This window comes from Sturnira hondurensis, unplaced genomic scaffold (assembly GCF_014824575.4).
Source record: "Sturnira hondurensis isolate 20B ecotype Veracruz unplaced genomic scaffold, ASM1482457v3 Scaffold0021632, whole genome shotgun sequence".
Taxonomy (NCBI): Eukaryota; Metazoa; Chordata; class Mammalia; order Chiroptera; family Phyllostomidae; genus Sturnira; species Sturnira hondurensis.
The window spans coordinates 4,678,437-4,686,698 of record NW_028094263.1 but is presented as its reverse complement, the minus strand read 5'-3'; the positions used below and the strand labels follow the sequence as shown (position 1 = coordinate 4,686,698).

The window sequence follows — 8,262 nt, the reverse complement described above, 5'->3', positions numbered from 1 at the left end:
CCACCTGAAGCCCCCGGGCCTGTCCTTAAGGCCCAGTGGGGGGTGGAAGTGGGGGTGGGGGGTGGAAAGAAAGGCATGATTCTGCTGAAAACTCCAACAAAATATGTCATGGGATATGCAACTTACACTAACAAATTATTCCTTGTTTATCTGAAATTCAAATTTAACTGGGCGTCCTTATTTTTATTTGCTACATCTGGCCACTCTGGTTGGAATGCCTCGGCGGAGAGCAGGCTTGTGCTGCGGGGAGGTGATCAGAGGCGCCTGCTGGGGACGGAAGCAGGGACACCAGCTGGTCGGAGCGTGTTGTCCAGGTCACCACGAGGCCGCAGGTTTGATCCCCGGTCAGGGCACTTATCCTTGGTCTGGGCACCTAGCAGAGGCCACCGATCAACCGGTCAGATTGATGTTTCTCTCTCACATGGATGTTTCTTGTCTCCCCACATCTCTCCCTCTCTCTCCCCCTCCCCTCCTCTCTCTCTCTCTAAAAAAAAAAAAAAAAGAATGGACACCAGCATTTCTTAAGCTACTTCCACACAGGCACTTTCACAGTGGAGGAGGAAGTAAAGGTTGGGAAAAGGGTGCTCTGGGATGAGGAAGACCTGGTTCGAATCTCCACGCCCCCACAGGTTAGCTGTGTGACCTTGGGCAAGTGACTGAGTCTTTCTTGGTCTGTTTGCTCACTTGTAAAATAGCATCTGGCATTCCAGGCCAGGGGTTCAAGGAAATGATGCCCCCGAAACCCCCAGCACAGTACAGAGCACTTGGTCAGGGGTTGGGTTTGTGCTGCAGCAGATGCAGGTTTCGTGGAGCTCGAAGCTCGTGCGGTTTGGAAGACTTTAGGAGAGGAATACCGAGTTCTGAATCCAATTTAGACAATGAAGACAAAGTTTTTGTTTGTTTGTTAAGAAATAGAATGGAATAGGAAAGATTCGTGAACATCACGTATTAAGGGTGAGTGTGGGTGACGGCGAGTGTGTCCTGGGGACCAAGTCCAACGGACCTATCCTGGGGATGACAGTCACCAACCGGCCAAGAAATACTGCTGTGTCTGGGGATACAGCCGCCCTTTGGGATGGGCATCAGCACCCCTCTTTTCCCTAGAGAGAGGGCGAGGGTCAAAGAACCAGGGGCTCAAATGGACTAACCGAGTTGCCCAGGACGCTCTCAGGACTAGTGAGGAAAGAGTTGAGCAGCCAGCAAAATCACCCCTCCCCCTCCACACCTCCAAGACCTGGTCCAGGTGCCTCTTCCAGGTGAGGAGACAGTGGCCTGACTCCAAGAGTCACTTGCTGGTCCCATGTTGGAGGGCTTGCACCTGGACGGGTGCCCAATCAGCCTTGAAGAGACCGTCAGAGATGGTCCCGGTCAGAGATGTCCCTTTTCTCCCAGGCCCACCCTCCCCTGACACTGAGTCAGGAGGGCTGGCCGGGGCAGGAAAGCTGCTGCGGCCCCACCCTTTACCGGACCCCGTATTCGGTGCCACTCTGGACCCTAGAGCCCCACGCCTCAACCCCCTGAGTCCTAGGGCGCCAGAGGAGGCGGGTGTGATCTGTGTTGGTTTGCAGGAGTGGAAATCGGAGGTTCCCAGGTAACAGGAACGAGGCATGAGGCTCTGGCTTCACCCAGTCCCCTCCAGAGCCCTGAATCAAGGATACCATGACCCGCCCTCACCCTGGCCCCCCGCGGGGGAACCAGAGGAGGATCCTTCAAGAAATCCGGGTAACTAACTACCCATCCCAGCCACCCTCTCCAGCCTTGCCAAGCCAAGCCCACCCTCTGCATCCCAGATCCCAGAAGGAAACCCGAACTGGAGACAATGGTCAGTCCCAGTGGCCTGCCAAGACCGGGCGGAGCCCGCGGGCCGGAGTGGGATGGGGGAGGAGCGGAGGTCAGAACTCACGCCCCGGGGAGGAGGCTCGAGAAGGGCCGAGGCTCTCGAGAGAATGAGCCCATTCAGAGCAGGGAAGGAAGGGGAAAGACCTGGTCTGGTGTTTGACAAGGGGAGAGGAAGGGGGGCAGGGGTGGGTACTGCTGATTCGAGTCTCCCCTCCACTGCCCCTCCAGCAGGGCCTGGCTAGAGAGCCAAGAAAAGAGGATGTCTGCGGGACAAAGGCTGGAGGGGGTGGGTACTGGGGGCGGGGAGGAAGGGGGCTGGGGGACCCACATGGTCGCTGGAGGAGCCAGAGGGTTTGCTAGCAGCGTCCAACAAGGACCCTGGGGAAGGAAACAGCTATAGAGGAGTGGCTGAAGGACAGAAGGGGGGCAACCAAGGGGCAGAGGACAGATGCGCGAGAGGTCTGCAGCGTAGGTCTTCGGGCAACAGGTACCCGGCCTTTGGGCAGCGGAGGTAACCACTGGCACTGGAGGGGCAGGAAAGGGCTCTGGCTTAGGGAAGGTGACCTCCAAGGGTCAACAGAGTGGGCTCTGGAGCCAGCCGCCTGTGAAATGCCGATCAATCATTGACCAGCCCGCTGAGGCTGGGGGGCACGGGGGTGTGCTCGTGCTCGCGCGTGCGCGTTGGCCCCAGAGTCTCCTCCCTCACCAGCCAGTCTGGTCAGAAGACTGAAAACAAGCAGAAGAAGGGAGACGGTCCACAGTCCGAGGTCCAGGCTGCAAACTGGGGCCTACCCCGCGGGGCCTCGAGTCGGGGCTCCGATTGCAGGGGAAGAGGCTGCGTGAATTAGCTTCTTGGAAGGAGTCCTCGGAGGGTAGGCGCCAGTCCTCCCAGGGGCCACGGGAGAGTCATTTGGAAGATTTTCATAAGAAAATCTGTACTTCCTAAAGATGACCTTTCAAGAACGCTTGCAATCTAACCGCCGGAAGGCTGATCCCTGAGTCCAGGGTGAACCCCAGTCCCATCTGTAACAGGTGCACAAAGACAAGATGACCCCAGGCACGCCCACTGCCTCCCTCAGCCCCTCTCCCGGCTCTCTCCCTGCGCTGCTTTGTGGAGACGAAAACCACTCTTGGTTCTCAGCCTCCTCACCTGGCTTTGATGCATGTACGTGCCTTCCATCCTGGCCTGCACCTAGGAGGCTGTCAGGGTTTGCGTTCCTATGTCCTGTGCCGTCAGCGTGTTTGTGCCACTTAACATGTGCTGGGGTCCTTTCCTAAAACAGTCACTGGACCATGTGGCCGAAATAAGGCTTCACCTTGCTGCCCAAACTAGAAGAGAGTTGGATTCAATGGTCCCTGGTCGCAGTGTTTTTTACTTGGAGTGGAGGGCAGTGATCTCTTCAAAACTCCAAGCTTACCCCTCACGAGCCCTGTTGGACCATCACTCTGCCAAATTTCAAAGTCCTTGCCTCACAAACATTGCTTCTTCCTGTTCCGTTATGCCCTTCAGGGCCCCCAACTCATTCACTCCCCTTCTGCTGAAGATACAGAGCAATGGGATTGTGAATGAGGACTTGCTGGCCACTCTCTGGCTTTCAGCTTGAGAAAGAGCACACTAGTGGGGGATCCGGAGCAAGTTTCCCCACGATGCACCACCCCGACATGCAGACAACAGTGGAAGCCCAACACACTCAGGAAGAGTTTTGTTGTTTGCTAATGTGTTTGTTCGTTTGTTTTTAACCTCCCTCTTACTTGCCTCAAGATTCAGGTAGAAAACCCTGCTTCAGGAAGGAAAGCCCAGCATAAGCACCTGAGCATATACGAACTAAGTGTGGCAGACAGGGAGGATCCGAGCAAAATCTGTTTGCTAGGTCACCCTCTGCGGCCCATTGCTTCTAGGTGGCCCTGCAAGAATTTGTTGACCGGCTGTTCGCTCTTTTGTCTGCCTCTGAATCGCCTACCTCCTCTTCCTTAGTCCAGAATGACATACACACCTCATTTTGCCCCTTGTGTTTGGAATTTATTCCCTGGGAGCACATATTAAGATTTGTTTTTTCTCTTGTTCATCTGCTCTACGTTTTTTGAATTATTTGACCAACCAGAAGAACGAGAAGGCATAAGGGAAAAGTTTCCTGGGCCCCAACACTAGTGAGCTTCCAGAAGCATTAAACTGGGGTGATTGTGAAGACCTGGTCCGGAGGGGTAGTTCTAGTTTCAAACGATTTTATTCACTGAACCTACATTGTTGACCCCTCTTTTTCCTTGTCCTTGATAGCCAGTCTTTCAGTAGGAGCTATCACTTCCTCTCCCAATACATCTATCCTTTTCCCACCGCCACCACCAGGTGGTCTGAGCAGCCTCCAGCTGCCCTTGGGTGGAAGCACTAGTAGCCTTTGGCCTCCCGGTGCTGCTGGGTCCCCTTTCAATCCCCCCAGACCCCCCTCCTTCCCCACAGTAGCCAAAGTAGAGGTTTTAAGTGAAAGTCAGATCATTTAATTAACTCCAGTGCTAAAACACCTCTCAATAGCTTCCCTTTGCCCAAACCTTTCACCTTGACTTTTTTTTTTTTAAGATTTTATTTATTTATCTTTAGAGGGGAAGGAGAGAGGGAGAGAAACATCAATGTATGGTTGCCTTTTTGTGCATCCCCTGCTGGTAGTTAGCCTGCAAGGAACCAGTTTGCAACCCAGGCATGTGCCCTGACTTCACCTTGACTTTTTTTGTGTGTTTTTCAAAGACATTAAGCCAGTTCCTGCTGTAGGGCCTTTTCCCTCTCTATCTAGAATAACGGGCCTGGAGATGTGAGGAGAGCAGGTTCCTTCTTAAGGAAGGAACCTGATTCATGCAGATTCCAGCTTAAATGTTGCTTTCTCCAAAAGGCGTGCTCTGACCACCAATGGTAGTCTCTCCCTCCCTCCCTGTCCCCTACTCTCTCTCCCTCGCTGTTACATTACTCAATTATACAACTCAGCACTTGTTCTTTTAACAGGTTTCTTTGTTTTTAGTTGATGATATATACAGATGGTACAACATTTAAAAAGGTACAAGAATAAAAAATATCCTTCACTTGGCAACAAGTATTTCCACTTCCTTATGTATCTATCTAGATATGTTCTCTAAAATAGTCGCCCTAGCTGGTGTAGCTCAGTGGATTGAGCGCGGGCCTGCGAACCAGACGATTGCAGTTTGATTCCCAGTCAGGGCACATGCCTGGGTTGCCAGGCCAGTTCCCAGCAGGGGACTCACAAGAGGCAACCATACACTGATATTTTTCTCTTTCTCTCCTGCTCTTCTCCTCTAAAGATAAATAAATAAATAAAAATAAATAGCAAACATACACTGTTATTTTTCTTCACATTAAGTAACATGTATAGACACACACACACATACACTGTTCTACATCTCACTTTTCACCCTGACCAAGAATATGAAGGTTTTTCCATGTCAGTACATTATAAATCTGCCCATACTTACTACCTTCTGTTCAGCCTTGCATTGTAATTGCACTGATCTTTCTCAATGAATGCAATTCATTCCCTATCAATGTACATTTAGTTGTTTGCTTTTCTTTTTCTATTGAAAATAACAATGTTGCCATACATAGCTTTGTGCTTACACCATTTTGCACTTGCGTAGGTACACCCAAGAGAAAAATTGCTGGGTAGAGGGTTTGTGCAAATTGCTGGATTAAGGGGTGTGTATAATTTATAGTCTGATAGTGCTAAATTATCCTACATTAGCAGTGAAATTATCTTAGTCTTTTGTCTGATGCTTGTTTGTGGCCCGTCTCCCTTCTCTGACGATGAGAAGGATGGTGCCTTCTTCATCTCCATCTCCAGAGCCTCGCACGTGGTGAACTATTTCTGATTCATTGTTCTTTTTCCTAGTGCAGTGGCTCACACCCAGTAGGGCTCAAAAAGCCTGAGCTGAAGGAATGAATCGATACCTTTGCAGACAGTGACTCACAGAAGAGACTGAATACAAGAAGTCAAGAAGCAGATTAAGCAAAGCAGGTGCTCGGTGGAGAAGAGGGTCCTGGACTGAAGAGTTGGGAGAGGAAGAGGCCCCAAGTAATTGCCTAGAGATGATGTGTTGGGAGGGGAAAACCTCAAGAGATGCCCTAGAGAAACGACACCCCATTCCCCACCAGGACAGTAGGACAGAAGCCTCCTCTGTCTCCCTCCGCCTGACTCTTGGATTGTTTTCTCCATCAGCCACACAGGCATGAGTTTCCAAGGACCTATGAAACGTTTGAGACCTCAACTAATTTTTAATATTAGCTCCAAAATATAAGGAAAATATGAATATTCATATTAAGTGTATATAAAATATAGCACTTAACAGGTTTTTTTAATCCTCACCGAGGACATGTTTATTGATTTTAGGATGAGAGGCAGTGGGGCGCGGGGAGAGAGAAACACTGATTGCTTGCCTGCCATATGTTCCCCGACCGGGGCCACACCTGCAGCCTCTTGGTGATGGGGACAACGCTCCAACCAACTGGGCCATCTGGCCAGGGAAACAGTATGTCAACTGTTAACAGCAACCCAACTGTACACGGTTATTTATCCATTTTATTTATTTATTTATTTATTTTCATTCACTGACTTTTAGAGAGAAAGAGAGAGAGAGAGAGGAACATCAGCTTGCCGATGCACCCACTCGGGCATCCACTGATAGTCTCTTTCATGTGTCCCGGCAACCCAAAACCTTGGCCTATTGAGATGATGCTCCAACCAACTGAACTACCTGGCCAGGGCAATAAGGTTTATTTAATGTGGGGTGTTGCCATATTATTTTGGTGTATTTTATATAATATAGAATGAGGTCTCCAAAATTGGAAACTTGAGAGTGCTTTAAAAGAGTCTTGTAGCTAACTTGGAATTCTCTCAAAGGGAGAACCCTGCTTTGTGAGGATCTCCTCCTCTTTAATCCTATATTTCCTCAAACAAATATTCACCCCAGAGCTATGATAAAGACAAAATGGAACAACACATTATAAACAGACTGCTCTAGCTGTTGCAGAGTTGTGTTAGCACCTGATTGTTTCTCATCAGCTCCTGGAGGGTCTGAGAGGATGTTTTCCTTCACCTTCCCCATCAGTGACAACCAGAGGACACTGTTCGTCTGATGCTGAACTGGAAGAGGAACAATGCACAGAAAACACGATATGGAGGGTGCCGCCTGGAGTTGTGCCTTGCCTGAAATGGAGCTAGAGCTATGGGCCCAGGACATGTTGCCTCATGTGTAAATGAACGGAATCTGATTTACTTCCTGCTCATGTCACCTCCCTATTAAAAGAAAAAGTGGAGAAGACAACTGTACTCAAACAACATAAAATGAAAATAAAAAGCTGGTAAGAAGAAAATGTTGACCAAGAGTGAAGAGAGTGGGGGAGGAGGCGAGACAGGCATTAATCCACACACTCTAATTATGCATCTAACTACAAGGCTTCCACGCTTCAGTGAGATCTGCGTGCGTGTGCTGGTGGTACAGGGGGGGATGCTAAAGCCAGCACCCCACCCCTAAAGGTCATCCTTTTAATTTTCCTTTAAATATTACACCACTCCTATTTTTAGCATGGTCTGATTCATGTTGGTTTGATTCAGATGCAGGGTTGATTGGACAACCCTGGACTTGGCACCCAGTTTAAAAACTTGGCATTCATTTAAAAAAAATTCTTAGTGCCTACCAGGAGCCAAATCATGTACTAGTGTTGGAAGCAGAGTGGTAAACGTGAGAGCAAGGGTCCCCACCCCGCCTGGGGAAAACAGACCACTGTATGTTACATCACCCTCCAGGTGTTACCACCCTCCAAAGTGATGTTTAAATCAAGACTAGAATGAGACAGAGTAGCAGTAGGAGTGATACAGATGGGACAAAGCCAGGAGGCCAAAGAGACATGCCCCCTCCAGGTAGGTCTGGGCAGGAGAGTGACACCGACCAGTGACCAGGGCCAAATCGTGCAGGGCTTGCGGAATTATTTTATCCTGAGGTATGGGGACCCAGAAAAGAATTTTAACAAGGAAAGTGACATGGTCAAATCTGAATTTTGGGAAGTGGAGCGCGGACTGGAGGAAGCGAAAGAAAAGGCAGGGTGACTCGTTAAGAGACTGCTGTGGCTGTCTCGGCGACAGATGATGCCTTTAACCAGGGTGGTGGTGGCAGAGATGGAGAGGAGTGGACAGTTCCAGGTGCGTATCTAACAGGGCCAGTGACAGAAAAATAGCCCTACCTCAAACGGAGACCCTGGGGAAGAAACAAGACGGCTGTATATAAAAGACCACTTTACTTTGCGCCTTAATCCACCTGGCATCCTCCTTCCTTTAACCCTGTCGCCTCTCTATCTGGAGATGACTGTAAAACAAGGGGCGGGGCAGACGCCCAGGAAAATCCGGGCACTTTTTATTTAAACTAAGTAGA

The 8,262-nt window shown here is 49.8% G+C and overlaps 1 long non-coding RNA gene across 1 annotated transcript; it reads right to left on the bottom strand.

The window, feature by feature from the left end:
* Window positions 1–156: 156 nt before the first annotated feature.
* On the bottom strand, window positions 157–8,249 carry LOC118978124 (uncharacterized). Its single transcript, XR_005064654.1, has 3 exons — window positions 8,075–8,249; window positions 6,879–6,977; window positions 157–373 (listed from the first exon to the last, which is right to left on the bottom strand). It is a non-coding gene; the product is annotated as an uncharacterized LOC118978124 (long non-coding RNA).
* Between the last annotated feature and the right edge of the window lie 13 nt (window positions 8,250–8,262).